The sequence below is a fragment of the Macaca nemestrina genome, chromosome X (assembly GCF_043159975.1).
Source record: "Macaca nemestrina isolate mMacNem1 chromosome X, mMacNem.hap1, whole genome shotgun sequence".
Lineage (NCBI taxonomy): Eukaryota > Metazoa > Chordata > Mammalia > Primates > Cercopithecidae > Macaca > Macaca nemestrina.
This window is the reverse complement of record NC_092145.1, coordinates 91,581,772-91,607,109: the sequence shown is the minus strand read 5'-3', so window position 1 is coordinate 91,607,109 and position 25,338 is coordinate 91,581,772. Positions and strand designations below refer to the sequence as shown.

Genomic DNA, 25,338 nt, shown 5'->3' with positions numbered 1-25,338 from the left:
AATCCTTTGGGTATATACCCAGTAATGGGATAGCTGGGTCAAATGCTATTTCTAGTTCTAGCTCCTTGAGGAATCACCACACTGTTTTCCACAATGGTTGAACCAGTTTACAGTCCCACCAACAGTGTAAAAGTGCTCCTATTTCTCCACATCCTCTCCAACACGTGTTGTTTCCTGACTTTTTAATGATTGCTATTCTAACTGGTGTGAGATGGTATCTCATTGTGGTTCTGATTTGCATTTCTCTGATGACCAGTGATGATGAGCATATTTCTATATGACTGTTGGCTGCATAAATGTCTTCTTTTGAGAAGTGTCTGTTCATATGCTTTGCCCACTATTTGATGGGGTTGTGTGATTTTTTCTTGTAAATTTGTTGAAGTTCTTTGTAGATTCTGGATACTAGCCCTTTGTCAGATGGAAAGATTACAAAATTTTTCTCCCATTCTGTAGGTTGTCTGTTCACTCCGATGGTAGTTTCCTTTGATGTGCAGAAGTTCTTTCATTTAATTACATCCCATTTGTCAATTTTGGCTTTTGTTGCCATTGCTTTTGGTGTTTTATATGAAGTTCTTGCCCATACCTATATCCTGAGTGGTATTGCCTAGGTTTTCTTCTAGGGTTTTTATGGTTTTAGATCTAACATTTAAGTCTTTAATCCATCTTGATTAGCTTTCGTATAAGGTGTAAGGAAGAGATCCAGTTGCAGCTTTCTACTTATGGCTAGCCAGTTTTCCCAGCACCATTTTAAATAGGGAATCTTTCCCCATTTCTTGTTTTTGTCAGGCTTGTCAAAGATCAGATGGTTGTAGATGTGTGGTATTATTTCTGAGGACTCTGTTCTGTTCCATTGGTCTATATTTCTGTTTTGGTACCCAGTACAATGCTGTTCTGGTTACTGCAGCCTTGTAGTATAGTTTGAAGTCAGGTAGTGTGATGCCTCCAGCTTTGTTCTTTTGGTCTAGGATTGTCTTGGCAATGTGGGCTCTTTTTTGGTTCCATATGAACTTTAAAGTAGTTTTTTCCAAGTCTGTGAAGAAAGTCATTGTTAGCTTGATGGTGATGGCATTGAACCTATAAATTACCTTGGGCAGTATGGGCATTTTTACAATATTGATTCTTCCTTTCCATGAGCATGGAATATTCTTCCATTTGTTTGTGTTCTCTCTTATTTCGTTGAGCAGTGGTTTGTAGTTCTCCTTGAAGAGGTCCTTCATATCCCTTATAAGTTGGATTCCTAGGTATTTTATTCTCTTTGAAGCAATTGTGAATGGGAGCTCACTTATCATTTGGCTCTCTGTTTGTCTGTTATTGGTGTATAGGAATGCTTGTGATTTTTGATTTTTGTACATTGATTTTGTATCCTGAGACTTTGTTGAAGTTGCTTATCAGCTTAAGGAGAATTTGGGTTGAGATGAAGCAGTTTCCTAAATATAAAATCATGTCATCTGCACATCAGCACACACGGAAAATTTGACTTCCTCTTTTCCTAATTGAACACCCTTTATTTCTTTCTCCTGCCTGATTTCACTGGCCAGAACTTCCAACACTATGTTGAATAGGAGTGGTGAGAGAGGGTATCCCTGTCTTGTGCCAGTTTCAAAGGGATTGCTTCCAGTTTTTGCCCATTCAGTATGATATTGGCTGTGAGTTTGTCATAAATAGCTCATATTATTTTGAGATACGCCCTATCAATACCTAGTTTATTTAGAGTGTTTAGCATAAAGGGCGGTTGAATTTTGTCAAAGGCCTTTTCTGCATCTATTGAGATAATCATGTAATTTTTGTCTTTGGTTCTGTTTATATGCTGGATTACGTTTATTGACTTGCATGAGTTGAACCAGCCTTGCATTCCAGCGATGAGGCCCACTTGATCATGGTGGATATGCTTTTTGATGTGCTGCTGGATTTGGTTTGCCAGTATTTTATTGAGGATTTTGTACTGATGTTCATCAGGGATATTGGTCTAAAATCTTCTTTTTTTGTTGTGTCTCTGCCAGGCTTTGGTATCAGGATGATGCTGGCCTCATAAAATGAGTTAGGTAGGATTCCCTCTTTCTCCATCAATTGCAATAGTTTCAGAAGGAATGGTACCAGCTCCTCCTTATACCTCTGTTAGAATTCGGCTGTGAATCCATCTGGTCCTGGACTTTTTTTGATTGGTAAGCTATTAATTATTGCCTCAATTTCAGAGCCTGTTATTGGTCTATTCAGGGATTCAACTTCTTCCTTGTTTAGTCTTGGGAGGGTGTATGTGTCCAGGAATTTATCCATTTCTTCTAGATTTTCTAGTTTATTTGCATAGAGGTGTTTATAGTATTCCCTGATGGTAGTTTTTATTTCTGTGGGATCTGTGGTGATAACCCCTTTATCATTTTTTATTGTGTCTATTTGATTCTTCTCTCTTTTCTTCTTCATTAATGTTGCTAGCAGCCTATCAATTTTGTAGATCTTTTCAAAAAATCAGCTCCTGGTTCATTGATTTTTTGAAGGTTTTTTTGTGTCTTTATCTCCTTCAGTTCTCTTCTGATCTTAGTTATTTCTTGCCTTCTGCTAGCTTTTGAATGTGTTTGCTCTTGCTTCTCTAGTTCTTGTAATTGCGATGTTAGGGTGTCGATTTTAGATCTTTCCTGCTTTCTCTTGTGGGCATTTAGTGCTATAAAATTCCCTCTACACACTGCTTTAAATGTGTCCCAGAGATTCTGGTATGTTGTGTCTTTGTTCTTATTGGTTTCAAAGAACATCTTTATTTCTGCCTTCATTTTGTTATGTACCCAGTAGTCATTCAGGAGCAGTTTTTTCAGTTTCCATGTAGTTGCGCAGTTTTGACTGAGTTTCTGAATCCTGAGTTCTAGTTTGATTGCACTGTGGTCTAAGAGACAGTTTTTTTTTTTTTTTTTTTTTTTTAATAACTTCCATTCTTTTACATTTGCTGAGGAGTGCTTTACTTCCAACTATATGGTGAATTTTGGAATAAGTGTGATGTGGTGCTGAGAAGAATGTATATTCTGTTGATTTGGGGTGGAGAGTTCTGTAGCTGTCCATTAGGTCTGCTTGGTCCAGAGCTGAGTTCAATTTCTGGATATCCTTGTTAACTTTCTGTCTCATTGATCCATTTAATGTTGACAGTGGGGTGTTAAACTTACCCATTATTATTGTGTGGGAGTCTAAGTCTCTTTGTAGGTCTAAGTCTCTTTGTAGGTCTTAGGTCTCTAAGAACTTGCTTTATGAATCTGGGTGCTCCTATATTGGGTGCATATATATTAGGATAGTTAGCTCTTCTTGTTGAATTCATCCCTTTACCATTATGTAACGGCCTTGTCTCTTTTGATCTTTGTCAGTTTAATGTCTGTTTTATCAGGGACTAGGATTGCAACCTCTGCTTTTTTTTTTTTTTTTTTTCCCATTTTCCATTTCCTTGGTAGATATTCCTCCATTCCTTTATTTTGAGCCTATGTGTGTCTCTGCACGTGAGATGGGTCCCCTGAATACAGCACACTGATGGGTCTTGACTCTTTATCCAATTTGCCAGTCTGTGTCTTTTAATTGGTGCATTTAGCCCATTTATATTTAACATTAATATTGTTATGTGTGAATTTGATCCTGTCATTATGATGTCAGCTGGTTATTTTGGTCATTAGTTGATGCAGTCTCTTCCTGGCACCGATGGCCTTTATAATTTGGCATGTTTTTGCAGTGGCTGGTACTGGTTGTTCCTTTCCATGTTTAGTGCTTCCTTCAGGAACTCTTGTTAGGCAGGCCTGGTGGTGACAAAATCTCTAAGCATTTGCTTATCTGTAAAAGATTTTATTTCTCCTTCACTTATGAAGCTTAGTTTGGTTGGATATGAAATTCTGGGTTGAAAATTCATTTCTTTAAGAATGTTGAATATTGGCCCCCACTCTCTTCTGGCTTGTAGAGTTTCTGCTGAGATATCTGCTCTTAGTCTGATGGGCTTCACTTTGTGGGTAACCCGACCTTTCTCTCTGGCTGCCCTTTATATTTTTTCCATCATTTCAAGTTTGGTGAATCTGACAATTATTTGACTTGGAGTTTCTCTTCTCGAGGTGTATCTTTGCTGTGTTCTCTGTATTTCCTGAATTTGAATGTTGGCCTGCCTTGCCCAGTTGGGGAAGTTCTCCTGGATAATATCCTGAAGATTGTTTTCTAACTTGGTTCCATTCTCCCCGTCACTTTCAGGTACATCAATCAGACATAGATTTGGTCTTTTCACATGGTCCCGCATTTCTTGGAGGCTTTGTTCATTTCTTTTTACCCTTTTTTCTCAAAACTTCTCTTCTTGCTTCATTTCATTCATTCGATCTTCAATCACTGATACCCTTTCTTCCAGTTGATTGAATCAGCTACTGAAGCTTGTGCATGCATCACTTGGTTCTTGTCCCATGATTTTCAGCTCCATCAGGTCACTTAAGGATTTCTCTACACTGGTTATTCTAGTTAGCCATTTGTCTAATCTTTTTTTCAAGGTTTTTAGCTTCCTTGCGATGGGTTCGAACATCCACCTTTAGCTTGGAGAAGTTTGATCATCTGAAGTCTTCTCTCAACTTGTCAAAGTCATTCTCCATCTAGCTTTGTTCCATTGCTGGTGAGTAGTTGCATTCCTTCGAAGGGAGAGAGGTGCTCTGATTTTTAGAATTTTCAGCTTTTGTGCTCTGGTTTCTCCCCATCTTTGTGGTTTTATCTACCTTTGGTCTTTGATGATGGTGACGTACAGATGGGGTTTTGGTGTGGATTTCCTTTCTGTTTGTTAGTTTTCCTTATAACAGTCCAGACCCTCAGCTGCCGGTCTGTTAGAGTTTGCTGGAGATCCACTCCAGAGCCCATTTTCCTGGGTATCACCAGCGAGGCTGCAGAAAAGCGAATATTGCAGAACAGCAAATGTTGCTGCCCGATAGTTTCTCTGGAAGCTTCGTCTCAGAGGGGCACCCAGCCATGTAAGTTGTGAGTTGGCCCCTACTGGGAGGTGCCTCCCAGTTAGGCTACTTGGGGCTGAGGGACCCACTTGAGGAAACAGTATGTCCGTTCTCAGATCTCAAACTCTGTGCTGGGAGAACCACTACTCTCTTCAAAGCTGTCAGACAGGGACATTTAAATCTGCAGAAGTTTCTGCTGCCTTTTGTTCGGCTATGCCCTGTCCTCAGAGGTGGAGTCTACAAAGATAGGCAGGCCTCCTTGAGCTGCAGTGGGCTCCACCTAGTTCGAGCTTCCTGGCAGCTTTGTTTACCTACTTAAGCCTCAGCAATGGCGGGCACCCCTCCTCCAGTCTCGCTGCCCCTTTGCAGTTTGATCTGAGACTGCTATGCTAGCAATGAGTGAGGTTTCATGGGCATGGGACCTCCAAACCATGCATGGGATATAATCTCCTGGTGTGCCATTTGTTAAGGCCATTGGAAAAGTGCAGTATTAGGGTTGTAGTGACCCAATTGTCCAGGTGCCATCTGTCACAGCTTCCCTTGGCTAGGAAAGGGAGCTCCCCAACTGCTTACACTTCCCGGGTGAGGCGATGCTTCACCCTGCTTTGGTTCTCCCTTGGTGGGCTGCACCCACTGTCCTGCACCCACTGTCTGACAAGCCCCAGTGAGATGAACCCAGTACCTCAGTTGGAAATGCAGAAATCACCTGTCTTCTGTGTCACTCACACTGGGGGCTGCAGACCGGAGCTGTTCCTATTCGGCCATCTTGGAACCTCCTCTGGAGCCTTAGATTTTTATAGAGATCTATCCACTTCTGGTTGCTGGTGTTTCATGAGGAAAAAAAGATTTTTTTTTCCCAAAACGGGTTCTGTGGCACCTCTTGTTGTTCACAAGGAGTCCAAGGCTTTTAGAGCTTGAATATCCTCTTTTAATTAGGCTGACTTTTAAATGTAACACTCTTTTTAAAAATCCTTTTAAGTTTCTTATCACCCAAATTTAGCCTGGCCAAATCGCCAATATTTCTATCCTCAAAGAAAGAAAAAATAAAGATGGTTTGTGGAGGGGAAGATAATCAACAAATGATAAATGTCATGCAGATATCAAACCAGAAATAAATTATTCTCTAAGTCAGTAATGGAACCCTGAACCTGTGCCACCATTGGAAAAAGACAAAGCCTTAGCTGCTAAGCAGTAGAATTGGAAATATTTTATTGCTCTTCCCAGGAGACTATAGCAGTCAATTTTGAGCTTGCATTGGCTTTTAACGGCTCAATATAATTTTCAGAGCTAACTATGACATGAATCCCCAAATTCCTGTTCCCTGGATGGTGGACAAAGTACCACTAAATGTATACAACATATGGCAGAGCCCAAGACAAAGCTCCCAAGGACATTTTTCAACATGTGATCTCTGGGCAAGGAGGTTCCCCCTGAATGACAGAAAAGATAGGAAAGAGAAAGAAGAAAAAGGGAGAAAAGCATTGCCTGCAGCAGGGTGGGGAAGGTGAGAAACTCAGGGAGGTCAGAGAAAGACCCACCCATTGCAGTGAGACTGAATCAAAAGTTCAAGCAGCTGCTCGTTGGTCACAAAGGCTTCTTATCCAGAAATCCCATCAGCTCTCGAGTGTTTCCCTTTTGGGGAGAAATAGCTTACCGTGTCCTTTGATCCGAATATGTTTAATTCTGTCTCCCATAGCCATCAGCAAAGAGTGCAAGGCAGATAAATCCAAAGAAAATAGCAGTTAACATCCAGTAGTGCCAAACCCACTTTTAGCCAAGAGGAACTTTACTGAGGGGGGCCTCCAACCCATAAATCTTAGGAAGGGCTCTAACCTTCCTAAGTTGGGCCCCAAACAGGTTCAGTCAAGCCTCCTTGCCTTTTATTAAAAGGGGTCTTCAACCCTCTCTGTCTTAGGGGAGACTCTAACTTTTCTAAGTTGGGTCTCTAACCCAATCCCATTCTTTACCGAGTTAAATGCACCTCACTTACCCAAAGTTGGCCATTCGGTGCTGCACACAGAAGATTTTCCTTTGGGTCGGAGGTCTCTTCAGTATAATCCCTTAGTGGTTTGCCAGAAAGATGTTACCAGTAAGGAATCTGAATCCAGACCCCAAGGGAGGGTTCTTGGATCTCACACAAGAAAGAATTCAAGGCAAGTCCATAAAGTAAATACAAATTTATTAAGAAAGTGAGGGAATAAAGAATGGCTACTCCATAGGCAGAGCAGTAGCTTGCGCTGCTCCATTAAGGATACTTCTAGTTATTTCTCGATTATATGTCAAACATGAGCTGGATTATTCATGAGTTTTCTGGGAAAGGGATGGGTACTTCCATGAACTGAAGGTTCCTCCCCTTTTTAGACCATATAGAGTGACTTCCTGACATTGTCATGGCATTGATAAACTGTCATGGTGCTGTTGGGAGTGGCTTTTAGCACGCTAATGCATTATAATTAGCATATAATGAGCAGTGAGGACAACCAGAAGTCATTTTCATCCCCAAATTGGCTTTGGTGGGTTTTGGCCGGCTTTTTTTTCTAACTGCAACCTGTTTTATGAGCAAAGAAAGACTTTATAACCTGTATCTTGTGCTGACCTCCTAGATCATCCTGTGACTTAGAATGCCTAACCTCCTGGGAATGCAGCCCAGTAGGTCTCAGTCTTATTTTACCCATTGCCCATTTTAGATGGAGTTGCTCTGGTTCAAACACCTCTGACATCATTACCACATTTTAGATAGGAGAGATTGCTGATATTTCAGAGGTAGCAAGTATCAAACCACAAAGGGCTTGATTTAGGAAGCAAACCCAGGCTGTCATAGTAAAAACAAAAAAGAAAGTAGAACCTCAGCTTTGAAACTGCAGCATGGGGTGACAGCCATTGCTCTTTCAGTTTGGTTTGGCTAGCAACAAGATGGCCTTATTATGTAAATAAAGCCCCTTAAGTAGTCAAAATAAAAAAAATCATTTTGGTTGTTTGCTGTTTTTCTCCCACCCATCCCCCATCTTTTTTATTTTTTATTTTTTGTGTGTGTGGAAATTCAGCCACATCAGAGGCCTTGTTCTCTACAATTTGGAACTTTCCTTTGGATTTGATCAAGTCGGATAGAGTTGGTCAAACCCAATGGGAAAAAGACCTAATCAACAACGAATACACAAACAAACAAATAACAACAGGAAACTATTAAGCAAAACAAATTATCTCCCAATTTATTTGATTACTGAGTGCTCTAATGTAAAGGAGAAATTAAGACCAGCTGGTTGTTAGTTTTAACTTTAGCCAAGAAAAATACCCCAATTCAGCTACCTACCTAGGGATGGATCTCAGGCTGAAGACTGTTCTCTACCATCCTAGAAGCAGGAAAAAACTCAAACTTACCTCACCTTGGAAACAAGTTCAAACGCCAGAAAGGAGTTACCTGCCTTTTACCATCATGGAAACAGGAAAACTTGCCTTCCTTGTTGGAAGCAAGTAAAACTCCAAAAAAAAAAAAAGGAGCTGTGCAGGAAAATACACTTTAGACCTTAACCAAATTTTTGAAGATCAGGGATTCTCTGGAAGCATGGGGGAGGTGGCAGGGGGAGAAGTGGCCCCCAGGCCTCAGCAACTTGTTCCATTAGTTTGAGCCATAAAGATAGCTCAAGCTGGTACCGGACACCAATAGAGATTTGTCAAAGGTCAGGGCACCTCCACTAAGAATCCCTTCATGGTTACCAAACTCTGAACTCCAAATATCTGAAACTGGTCTCAGTAAATTTAGCAAGTTTATTTTGCCAAGTAAGAACATGTGCTGTAACACAGCCTCAGGAGGTCCTGATGATATGTGCCCAGGTAGTCAGGGAACAGTTTGGTTTTATACATTTTAGGGAAGCATGAGAATTAAATCAATATATGTAAGATGAACATTGGTTAGGTCCAAAAAAGGTGGGATGACTAGAAGTGAGGAGTGGGCTTCCAGGTCATAGGTAGATAAGAGACAAAGGTTGAATTCTTTTGAGTTTCTCATAAACTTTTCCAACAGAGGCAATCACATATGCATTTATCTCAGTAAGCAGGATGACTGAATAGAATGGGAGGCAGGTTTGTCCTAAGCAGTTTCCAGCTTGACTTTCTCTTTAGCTCAGTGATTTGGGGGTCCCATGATTTGTTTTTCTTTTGCACTATAGTACACCTGTGGTTAGATTCTAATCTTGCCTAATGTTTTTGAATTTTTATTATTTTCTACAGCTTGGACTGAATTCTAAAATTTTTCCTGGCTATAAGTCTTCAAAATAATATTTAAATTTTCTTTTCTTTCCTTCCCCCTTCCAACTTTCCCTGATTTGAAATAACCAAAAATTAACCTGTGCTTTCTTTAAGCCCTGCAAACTGAAGCTAGAAAAGTTAAACTTCAGAAGAAAATGAAATTACAACAAACTATTTACATATATAAACCACTTGCAAACCTGCCTACTGATGTATGAACTTCAGAGTAAGATGGCCTATATTGATTTTTCAGGATTACTTTTCATATTTTTGTTGTTGTTGCTTTTCTCCCTTCTTTCTCCTGTTTTTTCTTTGTAGAATGTAAGAATTCACAACCTACTAAAAATGACCTTTCCTAGTAACATGAGACCTACCTGTCTAGGAACAAACCATCCTAGTTATGAGGAAAACCTGGACCAAAAAGCTCATTTTCTTCTAAAATGTTTTCTCCAAAAGATTTTTAAAAGAAAACGGGGGAGATATCAAAGGAAAATAAATCTTGGGACCCCCCCAACACAAATCACTAAGCCAATACAAACATAAAGCTGGGGACTATGTCAGGCAAATCTGCCTCCCATTTTATTCCTAAACAAGATAACTACAAAGATTTAAAAAAAAAAAAAAAAGGGGCTACATATCTCCCTTATTATTTGCCCACAAGGAAATTCTTTGTGGACAAAAGACAGACAGAACTCAAAGTCATCCCTCTTAGGCTCACAGGAGACAAATGCATGTCTGATTGCTTCCTCTACCCTATTGTTTTACTAAGGTCAGACTAAGGGATAAGTGATTAATCTTATACCCTCCTCTGGCATGTAAACTGTGTATTCGGTAAAAGGCTAATCAGAGACTCAAAGGAATGCAACCTTTTGTTTCTTATTTATCTATGACCTGGAAGTCAACTCCCCCTCCTCCAGTTTTCCTGCCTTTCTGGACAGAACCAGTGTACATCTTACAAATACAGATTGATGTCTTCTTTCTCTCTAAAATGTGCGAAACCAAGCCGTGCCCAGACAACCTTGGGCACAAGTCATTAGGGTCTCTTGAGGCTGTTTCATGGGCATGTCCTTAACTTTGGCAAAATAAACTCTCTAAATTGGTTGAGACCTGTCTCAGATATTTTGGGTTTACACTTTAAACCATGAGTGGTTTGTCGGTTAAATACTTAAGAAGATACTGGGCCTTAGGACAATAGCTGGAGCAAGTCTCTTCCTCCAAGTGAGAACTAGTTCCTCCTTTTTGGTCTTTTCCTTTTGCCCTTTCTCTTTTATTACTTTGCATGTGGTTACTGGCAATGTAAGGGGTACATTATCCCAGTTCCTATTATGGTGACACAGTTCTACTTCTTAAAAAAGGGTGCTGGTTGTCTTCCCATGATTTTCCTTGCCAGCTCAGCTTATCTTATTTCCCCTGGGGAGTTTGAGCTTTTAAATCCCTTCTGAGTGGCACCCTGGTGAGAAATCGTCAAAGATGGGGCCCAACATATGTCTCATGGTTTGCAACATATTTTTCATGAGTAGCCACCTCCTTTGGAGTCTTTAGAGAAGCAAGAATATACATTTCCATGTCTTTACTCAAAATTTTAAGTAATGATTTAGCTGGCTCAGTCCAAAGGTTTGGGGTGTCCATATCCTGCTGGGGAGAGACTAGAATTTACATCACTTTTAGCAGCAGATCAGATGGGACAATAGCAGAGGCATGATATTTACAAAACTGCCTGCCCTAACTGCACTTAGCTGACTGGCCTAGTCCTGCATCTCAGCTTCACTGGCTCCTTAACCTGCCATAGTAGTCCTTAAGGATGAAGATGCCTTCTCATTTCAGAATTCCCCAAATCACCAGTCCCACTGCAGGAATCTCTATTGTGGGATCAAGGAAAATCCATTCTTTCTCTAGACTCCTGCATTTCTTCTCTTTCTTATTAAGGCCCACAGGTATTACAATATTCAGAGCCTGCCTAGTGAGGGGTCCTGGTAAATGGCTTGGCCTCCTTCCCTGGGTATCTTAACACCTGTAACACAAAAATTCAGTTTTCATGATGTGGGTTCAAAGACATTTTGGTGCTTCCTCAGTCAGGCTAATGAGACACAGGAGAAAATCACGAAAAATATAGAGTATATTACAGCATGAAGCAATGCCATCTCAAACTAAAGCAGAGGTGTTTTACATTTTAAGACCCAGCCACTTAAAGCTATCCAGGATCATTATGTCAATGGATGGTCTCACTGGCTAGGCAGTCTTCATGCCCATATTCTAATCCCCAAAATCCCATCTTGGTCATCACCTGTTTGAGTCCAGGGATTTGGGGTTAATCAAGGAAAAAACCATGATGATGAGAGGCAGTAACACTCAAGAAGCTTTATTAGGCAGTGCTTTCACATGAGAGGATAAAACTTTCACAGCCTGAAACTGACCTGAAGCATATGGCCAGGGGCCCACCATACAGAAAGGGAAAAGACAAAGGAACTCTCTGAGAGAGTTGGGATGTATCAGAGAGGGGCTTATATGTTTAGGCGATGTCACTCAGTATTATAGAAAGAAGTCTCCAGATTAGATGTTCAAAAGGAAAAAAAGCAATTTTGATGTGCAAAATTTCATTTGGCACCAGCAGGTTTATGAACTAACAGTTATCATATTGCAGTGAAGAAGTAAACAGCAACTTAAACAAACATACGAGAAAAGAACAGCCCCATCAAAAAGTGGGCAGAGGATATGAACAGACACTTCTCAAGAGTAGACATTAACGTGGCCAACAAATATATTTTAAAAAGCTCAACATCACTGATCATCAGAGAAATGCAAATCAAAACCACAATGAGATACTATGTCACGCCAGTCAGAATGGCGATTATAAAAAAGTCAAGAAACAATAGAAGCTGGAGAGGCTGTGGAGAAATAGGAACGCTTTTACACTGTTGGTGGGAAGGTAAATTAATTCAACCATTGTGGAAAACAGTAGGGCAATTCCTCAAGGATCTAGAACTAGAAATACCATTTGACCTAGCAATCGCATTACAGGTTATATACCCAAAGGAATATGAATCATTCTACTATAAAGACACATGCAAACACATGTTTATTGCAGCACTATTTACAACAGCAAAGACATGAAACCAACCCAAATACCCATCAATGAGAGACTGGATAAAGAGAATGTGGTACATATACACTATGCAATACTATGCAGGATTGGGGGACAAGGGGAGAGAACTTAGAGGATGGGTCACTGGGTACAGCAAACCACTACGGCACATGTATACCTATGTAACAAACCTGCACATTCCGCACATGTATCCTGTTCTTTTTTTAGAAGAAACAAAGAAAAATGAAAATTAAAAACACACACACACAGGAGAAAAGAATTAAACAACCTAGGGTCCAATATGCATAGGTCATCTTTGGCTCATTATACTACACTGTTATCATTGCCATGATTCAAAAAGGTATTTTATATATTGGAATGTTTACATGTGTATTAGCAATTTCCCATGCTGCCATATACCCCACCTTTAGGTAGCGACTCTGTTGCATATTTCCTACGTATTATCTTATTTAATTCTCGAAATAACTCTTTGAGATGTATATCACTGATACTGCTAATTTGACAATTTAAGTGTGTGAATATTATCTCAAAACCAGAATTTTGGAGGACCAAAATTGGCTAATATTTACTAGTAAGCCCTGGAATTGATTTTAATTTTAGTCCTAATAGCCCTTTTCATTTATCCTTGTAATGTTATAGGATATTCTGTAACACTATGTGGAGTCCTTTGCTACCTTAGAGCATCCTGCCTAATGATTTGTTCCTCTCTTTACAAGCAGTTACCTTCCCAATGTGACTAATATTACTTCTAGGTCTCTCATTTCAATGCTGGGGCCATTGTTCATGTTCCATTTATGTGACCTTTGATAAGAAATGTATACATCAAATATACCTCACTCTCATTGACATGAGCCTTCCAACAAACAAACCAAAAATATTTCATGATTTTGATGACTCATTTCCATGAATTCTTCATCTGAGCCTTAAAGTTATCAGTGCCAACTGAAAAAATTGGGAATTTCAGATAAATGATTGTCACATTTCTGCAAATGAAGATTAATAAAGGCTCATCTGCATTTTTCAGAACATACACACATCCATTCCTAATGAGTTTGCCTTCTACTAATGCCTTAAAATATAAATTAGGTGGATTTAATTCACCTTACCATCAAATAGCCCCCAAATGGAAACAGTGAAATCATGAAAATATTACTTTGCTGCATATACCCAGCAGCCACTTAATGGAATCTTCAGGATAAAGCAAGATAATAAAATTACAAAGGGGAAGTAATTCAATTTAAAAGTGCTTGAGATTTCATGACATTTCCCTGGACGTGTTATACTTACATGGCTTTGAAGCACATGTTTAATTATTTACCTGGTATCTGTAATTGGCCTTCTCTGGTTAGTAGACCCATAGAAACCATAAGGAATCTATCCAGATTATCAACACTTCATGGCCATTGGATGCTTTACATGCAAATTTAGATTTAGTGGGCTCATAAAAAATTTTTGTTTATTCAAAAATAAATAATATTTTTTAAGATCTCTATAACAACTTTCAGTCAGATTGGTCATTCTGAAACACTGCATGATGCAAGCAGTAACTTCAGCAGGATGGCAGAATATGAAAGCCCCAGATGCTTCTTCACTCAAGAAAACAGGAACTAAAACATATGAGTCAGTAGCCTTAGTGACAAATCCACAAACCAGTTAAAAGGTTCCTGCACCATGGTGAGCTGAAGCCAGGAAAAAAAATTATATATATAGCATTTACTCAACAGAGCGCCCCCTTCCCCAGCACAGTACAATGTGGTTGGGAGGAAGTCCCTAATTTCTAACTTCTCCTTTGAAATGGAAAGGAGTGGAATCCTCAGCTAACATTCTGTCTTCTCATGGTGCTGTCCAAGCAACTATTTTCTAACTTGCCTGCATCTAAGTGATGACAGGAGTACGTGGCCAAATTGCAGGCCACTGAAAACAAAACATGACTAATTCTACAACTAGAGTCAGCAATACCACAGACAGACACTAGGTAGGGCTTCAGTTCTATAGCTTACTGCTACACGTAGAGGCTGCAATATCGCAGACAGACACTAGAGGGATTTCCTAAGCAGGAACATGCATATTGTTTCAATTAGGAAACATGCATAAGCCCTTAAAGAACTAGAAGAGGAAAACAAACTGAACCCAATATTAGCAAAAGAAGAATAATTAATAAAGATAGAGAAGAGATAAATTAGAAATCAGAAAAACAATAGAAAAAATAAAACCAAAAGACAGTTTTTTGAATAGATCAATAAAATTGACAAATCTTTAGTTAGAATACGACAAAAAGGAGAAGACTCAAATAACTGAATTTAGAAATGAAAGAGGGGATATAACAACTGATCTGACAGAGATAAAAAGGAGTATAAAAATTATATAGTAAAAATTATAACTAACAAATTGAATAATATAGAAAAAAGATAAACTTACAAACATATAACCTATTGTATATGAATCATAAAGAAATGAAAAAATTCTGAACAGGACTATAACTAGTAAGGAGAGTCAAGCAATAATCAAAAACTTCCCATACCAAAACAAGCCCACAATCAGTTGTCTTCAGTGATGAATTCTACAAAATGTTCAAAAATTAGCACGAATTTTCAAATTTTTCTAGAAAATAGAAAAAGAGGGAACACTTTCAAACTCATTTTATGAGGCCAGTACTATTCTAATACCAGAACCAGAAACAAGAAGAAAATAAAACCACAGAACATTATTCGTGATGATTACTGATGCAAAAAATACTCAGGAAAATAGCAAATCAAATGCAATAGCAAATTAAAAGTATTATACATACTGATAAAATGGGATTTATATCTGGAATGCAAAAATGGTTCAAAACAAAAAATCAATCAATATAATACACTATATTAACAAAATAAAGAACAAAAATTGTGTCCTGGCCTCTTTTAATGAAAATTCAACATACCTTTTTTTTTTTTTATAATATAAAGCACTCAACAACTGGAAATAAAAGAAAAATACTTTATAGTAATAAAAGCCATATATAAAAAACCAACAGATAACATTATACTTAATGGTGAAAGATGGAAATAGTTCTCTCTAATATCCAGAAGAAGGCAAGGAGGCCCATTCTTTCCACTACTATTCAACATAGCACTGGAAGTCTTAGACAGAAATATCACATAATAAAAAGTAACGAAAGACATCCAAATTGACAGAATTGTATGGCAGAAAACACTAAAGATTACATGCATACAAAAAAACTGTTGAAACTGATACATGATTTCAACAAAATTTCAATATCCAACACAAGCATACAAAAATCAGTTGTTTCTATGCACTATAAATTACCAATGAGAAAAGAAAATAAAGAAAACAATTCTACTTGCTATAACGTCAAAAGGATAAAATACTTGGAAATAAACAAGGAGGTAAATGATGTATGGCGAAAAAACCAAAACATTACTAAAAGACTCAAATAAGAAACAAAAATATTGAAAAACAACCTGTGCTTATGTATTGGACCACTTAATATTGTGAAAATGTCCACAATATGTAATCTACAGACTCAATTGAATCACTACCAAAATCTCAATTTTTTATTATTTTACAAAAATACAAGAAAAAATCCTAAAATTTATAAGGAATGTCAAGAAATCCAAACAGTCTGAACAGTCTTGTAAAAAAAATAAATAAAATGGGAGAACTCACACTTCCTGATTTCAAAAGACTACAAAAAAGTAATCAAGATAAAGAATGTTTACAAAGTTAGAGATATTGACCAGTAATACAGAATAGAGAGCCAAGAAATGAACCTTGCATACATAACCAAATTATTTTTGAGAATGGTACCAAACTACACAACGAGAAAGGTACAGACTCTTCAATAAATGGTGTTGAGAAAACTGGATATCCACACACAAAAGAATAAATGTGGACCCATAAATCACACCATACAGAAAAATTAACTGAAAAAGAATTAAAGATCTAAATGCAAGGCCTGATAATATAAAGTCATAGAAGAAAACATAGGGATAACTCTCAAGGCATTACATTTGGCAATTATTTAATAAAGATGACACCAGAAGCATAGGCAACAAAAGTTAAAATAGACAAATGAAACTATATCAAACTTAAAAACTCACACACGTCAAAGAAAAAAAACAACTGAGTGAAAAAGACAACATGGAAGAAAATATTTGCATATTATATATCTGATAAGGAGTTAAGATTTAGAATATATAAAGAACTTCAATTCACCACCAACGACCAAAATAAATTACCCAATTAAGATATAGGTAAAACAACATGAATAGACAAATAGGTACACAAATAGTCAACAAACATATGAAATGATGCCCAACATCACTAGCATAACATGAATGCATATCAAAACCACAATGATATATCACCCCATACCCCTTAAGATGGCCACTATTAAAATTACATACAATAACAAATGTTGGAACGGATATGGAGAAACTGAAATCTTTTTGCACTGTTGGTAGGTATATAAAATCAGGCAGCCATTATGTAAAACATTATGGAGGTTCCTAAAAAATTTATAAATATAATTTCCATGTGATCTGGCAATCCCACTCCTGAGTATATATCCGAAAGAACCCAAAGCGGGATCTCAAAGAGATAGTTGCATGTCCATGTTCACTGCAGCACTGTTCTCAGTAGCCAAGAGGTATAAATAACCTAAATATCCATCAACAGATAAAATGATAAAGAGAAAGTATATAAACAACAGTCTTCAAAAAAAAGGGAAAATATTGTTACATGCTACAACATGGGTGAGCCTTGAGGACATTATGTTAAGCAAAATAAACCAGTAACAAAAGAACGAATATTCTGTAATTCAACCTATATGAAGTATCTAATGTGGTCAAAATTATAAAAACAGAGAATAGGAAGGTGGTTATCAAGAGCTGGGGGAAGGAGTCAGGGACTTCATGCCTAGCGTATAGTTTCAGTTTCAAAAAATAAAAAATCCAAAATCTCTGTTGCACAACAGTGTAAATATACTTAACACAAACGGACCTGAAAAACGTACTTCAATAAGTGGGACTTCTCCAGGTTGAGCATATAGCTGTTCAATGATGTGATCTCTGAGCCTTAAAATTACATGTCTTATTAAATTATCCCTTCAAGAAAGATAATAAACATATTATTCAAAGGGTATCTCTCATTAATTTGGACAAATTATTTCCATGAAGATCTTTTCTAATTATAAAGTATACATCATGCCCTCAAATTTATCTCTGCAGATGTGGAAACCTAACTTTGTCTTAAAAGATTTCCTGTTGTGTTAAATATTGCATGAATCACAGGTCCAGGAATTTGATGATGTAATCAAATTCCATAAAGAAGCCTCTCTAAATGAACTGAGATAAAATCCTCCCTAATAGACCTGCTTTCCTCTAGGGAACAACAATTTTTTACATCCATATATTACTTTAAAGAGACCCTTATATTGTATAGATACAACAAATTCTTGGTAAGATTTTCTAAATATGAACACATACTGATTTAATTGAGGCATCCAGCAAATTACAAAAGCATACTTCATTTAGTTTTGACTTATTTTAGGCCTATTTTACCTTGTCCACTGGAATTTTGAATATTCTTAACTCTTTATAATTTTATTACGACTTCAAAAACAGTAGACTCTTGAGTGTACTTTTTCCAGTACACAAACATAAAAACTAATAAACAAACAATTCACAGGAGTATTCTTGTACAAATCACTCCTCCTTCTAGATTCTACTATGCAATTCCTAGGCCCAGAGGCCCTACTGCAGTGTTTCTGTTCACTCCAAACATACAAGCTTCACAGAAAGGTTCATTACTCTTTTCACATGAAAATTCTACAAAGTTGATTGGTGAATCTAAAAGAAAACAGCACTTCTATGCATGTGGATATAGGCAACTTTGGATATCCTTTATGTATTCAAGTCTTAGCTGCGCTATAAAATGTGATTCCTATGATTCACAGATACCTCCACAACAATTATGGGGGCTATTCTATCTCGCATATTTATCTTACCTATGATTTGATCTTGATGTTTTAAGAATACATCAGTTACATTAAAAATTCAATAAAAATTTATTCATTTCAAAGGGCCTTTTCAAATTTTTACTTAAATTACTCCAAGCAGGTGATAAAAATTATGGAATTAAATAGTAATGGTTGCTGTACATATTTGTAAGTATATTCAAAACCATTAACTGTATACTTTAAATGGGTGGATTTCATGGTTTGTAAATCTCAATAAAGTTGTTACAAGAAATTACTCACAAGTAAATGTATCTTACTAATTAATGACCTAATTTCCTTTTAAGTTTACTTGGTGTAGCCGGGACTTAAGCATTGTCAAAAATACACTAATGTTTTATGGAGATGCAAAATTAATAAATGGGAACCTAGTCTTTAGCAGTGCCTTCCTGCCTAAAAATAAGCAAATTTCTTCCACAAAATGTCTAATATGGTTTACCATATTATATTTTCCATAAATTTTATTTACACTATATTTTAATAATGAAATGGCAAGGTTTTGTAAAATTTTACAGTAACAACAAATTCACTAAAACATCATCTGCCATTATGCACATACCAGTATTATTATAAACTCAACTTTCCATTAAAGAAGGGTAAATTCATAGTGGGAAATTCCTCCTATGTAACTACACTTCAGACTCATACGGTATTCCCTGAACATTCTTGGCATACCTGACCAATCATGATTTCTTGCCTCTTTAAAATAACACAAAAAATTTTAGTGAGCTCTCTGCGCATTAGAAGCCTACAGACACCCAATTGATACGTACACTTAAATACTCAGTTATGAAATTTAAGAACTAATATTCTAAGAGTGTCAACAAAAAGAGCCAAACTCTGTAAAATATTTGAAGAGATTTATTCTGAGCCAAGTATGGGTGACCATGGTCCATGATACAGCCCTCAGGAGGTCCTGAGAACACGTGCCTAAGGTGGTTGGGGTACAGCTTGGTTTCATGTATTTTAGATAAGCATGAGACATCAATCAAATACATCTAAGAAATACATTGGTTTAGTTCAGAAAGGTGGGACAACTCAAAGCTGGCAGGTTTCCAGGATATAGGTAAATTTAAACACTTTCTGGCTGACAATTGGTTGAGTTTGTCTAAAGACATGTAATTGATGAAGGAAAATGTTCAGATTAAGACAATAGATGTGGAAAAGGCTTTCGACAAAGTTCAACACCCCTTCATGCCAAAAACTCTCAATAAACTAGGTATGATGGAACGCATCTCAAAATAATAAGAGCTATTTATGACAAACCCACAGCCAAAAACATACTGAATGGACAAAAACTGGAAGCATTCCCTTGGAAAACTGACACAAGACAAGGATTCCCTCTCTCACCACTCCTATTCAACATAGTATTGGAAGTTCTGGTCAGGACAATCAGGCAAGAGAAAGAAATAAAGCATATTCAAACAGGAAGAGAGGAAGTCAAATTGTCTCTGTTTGCAGATGAAATGATTGTACATTTAGAAAACCCCATTGTCTCAGCCCGAAAACTCCTTAAGCTAATAAGCAACTTCAGCAAATTCTTGGGATACAAAATCAATGTACAAAAATCACAAGCACTTATACACAGCAATAATAGACAGAGAGCCAAATCATGAGTGAACTCCCATTCACAATTGCTACAAAGATAATATAATACCTAGGAATATAAGTTGCAAGGGACATGAAGGGCCTCTTCAAGGAGAACTACAAACCACTGCTCAAGGAAATAACAGTGGACAAAAACCAATGGAAAAAAAGTTCCATGTTCATGGATAGGAAAAATCAATATTGTGAAAATGGCCACATAGCCCAAAGTAGTTTATACTTGCAATGTTATCCGCATCAAACTACAATTGACTTTCTTCACATAATTAGGAAAAACTACTTTAAATTTCATATGGAACCAAAAAAGAGGCCACATACCCAAGTCAATCTTAAACAGAAAGAACAAAGATGGAGGCATCACACTACCTGACTTCAAACTATACTACAACGCTACAATAACCAAAACAGCATGGTACTGGTGCCAAAACAGATATATAGACCAATGGAACAGAACAGATGTCTCAGAAATAACAATGAATAACACCACACATCTACAACCATCTGATCTTTGACAAAACTGACAAAAACAAGCAATGTGGAAAGGATTCCCTATTTAATAAATGGTGTTAGGAAAACTGGCTAGTCATATGCAGAAAACTGAAACTGGACCCTTTCCTTACATATTACACAAAAATTAACTCAAGATGGATTAAAGACTTAAATGTAAGGCCTAAAACCATAAAAATGCTAGAAGAAAACCCAGGCAATACCACTCAGGACATAGGCATGGGCAAAGACTTCATGACTAAAACACAAAAAGCAATGGCAGCAAAAGCTAAAATTGACAAATGGGGTCTAATTAAACTGAAGAGCTTCTGCACAGCAAAAGAAACTATCATCAGAGTGAACAGGCAACTTACAGAATGGGAGAAAAGTTTTGCAATCTATCCATCTCACAAATGGCTAATATCCAGAATCTACAAAGAACTTAAACAAATTTACAAGAAAAAAACAAGCAATCCCATCAAAAAGTGGGTGAAGTATATGAACAGACATTTCTCAAAAGAAGACATTTATGCAGCCAACAAACATTAAAAACAGTTCATCATCACTGGTTATTAGAGAAATGGAAATCAAAACCACAATGAGATACCATCTCACACCAGTTAGAATGGTGATCATTAAAAAGTCAGGAAACAACAGATGCTGGAGAGGAAGTGGAGAAAGAGGAATCCTTTTACTCTGTTGGTGGGAGTGTAAATTAGTTCCACCACCACTGTGGAAGTGTGGTGATTCCTCAAGGATCTAGAACTAGAAATACCATTTGAGCCAGCAATCCAATTACTGCGTATATACCCAAAGTATTATAAATCATTCTACTATAAAGACACACGCACACATTTATTGCAGTACTGTTCGCAAGAGCAAAGACTTGAAACCAACCCAAATGTCCATCAATGATAGACTGGATGAAGAAAACGTGGCACATATACACCACGGAATACTATGCAGCCATACGAAAAGATGAGTTCATGTCCTTTGCAGGAGCATGTATGAAGCTGGAAACCATTATTCTCAGCAAACTAACACAATAGCAGAAAACCAAACACCATGTGTTCTCACTCATAAGTGGGAGTTGAACAATGAGAACACATGGATGCAGGGAGGGGAACATCACACACCAGGGCCTGTCAGGGCATGGGGGTTAAGGGAGGGATAGCATTAGGAGAAATACCTAATGTAGATGATGGCTTGATGGGTGCAGCAAGTCACAATGCCACGTGTATACCTATGTAACAAACCTGCGTGTTCTGCACATGTATCCCAGAAGGTAAAGCATAATTTTTAAAAAATTTTAAAAAATATTGTAGAGACCAAAGTTCTTTTGAAGTCTTATAGTGGCTGCCCTTAGAGACAATAGATGAAAAATGTTTCCTATTCAGATCTTTAAAAGGTGCTACACTTTTAGTTAATCTATTCAGGATTGGAAGGGCCTGGAAGAAAAAGATTTATGTTAATAGAGATTCTTTACAGATGGAGATTTTCAGGGCCATTAGAGAAACAAGTTTTGGGGAAAAATATTTTTATTTTCTTCCTTATCTCAGAATGTTATGCCAGAGGCCAACTGGAAAGTAAGTCATGATATATAGGGTTAAATAAAACCCATCTGATGAGAATTTATGGTTTGTAGGGCATGACTCCCCAGACTCCTTAGATAGGAATTTGGGCAAGGTAAAAAAAAAATCAGAACTTATTCCTCAGTGCGCCTCTTGGCCAAAAAGCATTCCATAGAATGCATGTGCAGGCTAAAAAACTCCCACAGCGCTAGGGAGGCTCCTTCCTAAAGTTGTCTGATTTGGCCATCTGGCAGGTTCCCATGGTGCTAGGAAGATTTGTTCCTAGACTTCTCTGACTTGATAGTAATAATTTTAAATATTAACAATTTGGACAATGTGGGGAGGACATGGTCTGACTGATGTAATAGCCAATTGTTTAATGGGTGAGATGGAGTCGGGCCTAGGGTTTAGTCTAAAAAAAATCCCAGATCAGATCTATTTTCTGAGTTATCATGATCCAGGTCTTTAACTGTGTCTTTTCCTTCTCCTGTATCTGGCATAACATTTACAAGAAATGTCCAATGTTAATATAGTAACAAACATCATAAAGGTAGTGAATATTTGGGTGTCCAAGGTTATAAGTAGAATCAGAGGGCAGTAAACAACCCAACCAACCAGAAAAAAAAAAAAAAAAAAACTCTGCATGCATCATTATATTCTTTGATCAGACTCACAATGTGTTTACCCTCCTTATCAAGGGTTACTTGAAACTTAAGATAAATCTTATTTGAGAATTGTAGGACCAACATTAAGTTCAAATTTAATAAATTAATTTCTCTTTCAACCAATTTATCTCCATAGATACAGCATCCTGAGAAGGGTATACATTAAATGCAAGAAACACCTCGCTCTCATTGTGTAAATTGTTATAGACTTTTTAACAGTAGATAAATCTATTTTTTCCAATACTTTTGTATTGCACCATATACTGGTATTTGGGAGAGAAAAGGTTTTGCCACAGGAGAAGTCATATAATTTTATGGTGTCATTTTTCCCTCAGAAGGACTCCCTATGACTGAGGGCCTTCAGAGTCGAAATACTTATAGCCAATTGTTTTAGGCCATATAGGAATGGATGTGGACAGGCATTTATCATTTCTTAAAATTATTATTTTAAGTTTAAAAAGCTGACAATAAAACCAAAAGGCAAAGTTACAACACTGACTTATTTTTAACTTTTATGTGTTGAGCTTGGTTTCTGTTACAGACTTACAGCAATTAGCTATGCAAAACATAAGCATTATTTTAAAATATAATTAAAAATATGTATAAATATATTTTTATCTTTACAACTTATACTTGGAGTATGATAATCAGGAGGCTTTGTTTCAAGTTATTTTATCCTGTTAGTAAATATTTTTCTTTAATTTTATAGTAAGCAGAAAATTTTTATGGTTGGGGTGTATGCAAAAGTGACACATTATAATTTAGAAGGCAACTAAAGTTGTTTTACTAACTGTTTATGCATTTTTTGTACCCCATTCTTGATTTGGAGGGCTTGTTCTTGACCTAATTTTATCCCTGAAAACTGGACCTTACAATCTTATGAACCCACCTCTTCCGTGATAGTCTCTGGGCCTGAGGGGGAGGCAGCTTGTATAGTTTTGGCAGCAGAACATTAGCAGTGAAACAGATCGGGGCCAGTGGGATGCCAAATGAAGGAGATTCATATCTCTGGTCTTCAGAATATCATGATTTTGGTTTCCTTGGAAGTAAAACAAGGAGAGATAAATAACATTTATAGTTTGACAGATACAGAATAATTTGTAAGTTAGAACAGAAAAAAGAAATAGAAAGGTGCCCTAGTCTATTAGGGAACCAACTAAAAATATGAAGAAAAATTATAATCTGGTACTTTCTAGAGGATTACTGTAGCCAAGAAATAATAATTTTATCTGCACTTAAAAAGTTATGGCTAAAATCTATTATCATGTCATACTTTTCCCTTAAAATAATTATTTTTTAATTATTATTTAATGCAGACAACTATAATGTTATAAAATTACAATCTGAATTTTGGAGAACTCAGAAAGGTAAATTTGCTTACAAAAACATACTTTATCCAAATAACTTAAAAGAAAAAAAATCTTGACCCTCTTTTAATCACAGCAGCAGCTTTTAAGACAAGATGTTTGTTTGGAAATGTCATTTACAAACCGAACAGCTCATGAGAGCTATTTGGCAATGTAGAATTTAGCAGCTTCTTACAGTTAGTCTTAGGAAAAGGTTCTCTGCTTATTAGATAGCAAGATTTTATGTAAACCATTTTTATTTTATCATGGAACTTTTTGGGAAACATTATTTCCATTAGTATAGTGGTAGCTCCAGTTAATATTCCACAGCAAGGCAGTAAATGCCCCACGAAGTAGAAATTCTCTAGCTCAGTTGTTGTTATTGAAAAGTACTCATGGTTTTTGTTATGATCCCCATAAGTGCTCCATACAAAAGACTATGCAGTGGAGGATTTACATGAGCAGATTTACATGTCTTCAGCTTTATAGTACTAGAAAGAGGAAAACATTCCCCAGTTAGATATAGTATCTATTTTCATAAGACATTTAGGTAAAAGGGGTTACAACTACCTCACATAGAGCTTGTTTAAACATCTTACATTTTATAATTCTATTAATCTGCATGTTTTTATGTTCTGGTCCCCAGAAGCCTTTTTTAACCCCAGACCATTTTAATTTTTCTGGTGAAAAGGGCTTGGGTTCCCAGCAGGGAGTTGCATCTTTAAGACATATGAGAGACCGATTTGATAAGGCTTCTTAAACAGACCTATAATTCTGTGAGAGGGGCATCCATGTAAAAGGGCCCCCCTTAACCACCAAATATACCATGATCCAGATAATAGACATATTTGGTGGGGGGATATCACAGTTATTATAAAGCTAGTCCCGCATAGCTTGCATATGAAACATATTAACTGCTTCATCTGGGGTACTTCACTTGCTATTTTATAGAGAGAGTTGGGCAGTCCCCTGTGCAGAATCAACAGACCTTATAATGGTATTATCTGACCCACTAGGCTGATTGTTTTCTCAGGAATAAACCTCTATGCAATTGGATCGCAGATACTCAGTGATTATTCGGTAATGAGCTGTGGGCCTGCATTAATCCAAATAAGCTCTTAAATTCAGCAGCATTTAAAATTAATAATTTTAGCCTTAAAGTGGTTATTTTTACAATCTACTACTTTTAAAGAAACTGAATGATACTGGTCTACAAAATGGAACAATTTCTTTGCATTACACCATCTGGTTTTTAATAGTTACTTGGTTGTACCCTTCCCCCATATCAACTATTTTTCTTGATAACCACAGGACTAACACAGAAAGAGTTAGCTTTTGTTGCCCTACCTTGTTTTTCTATCCGTTTC

The 25,338-nt window shown here is 37.0% G+C and overlaps 1 long non-coding RNA gene across 1 annotated transcript in view; it reads right to left on the bottom strand.

Annotated features, from left to right (window-relative positions):
* The window catches only part of LOC105476718 (uncharacterized), a 37,364-nt gene extending 13,405 nt beyond the window's left edge, over nt 1-23,959 (bottom strand). The window contains exon 1 of the long non-coding RNA XR_984188.3: nt 23,515-23,959. This is a non-coding gene — a long non-coding RNA (uncharacterized lncRNA). The remainder of the gene's footprint in view (nt 1-23,514) is intronic.
* Nucleotides 23,960-25,338: the final 1,379 nt, after the last annotated feature.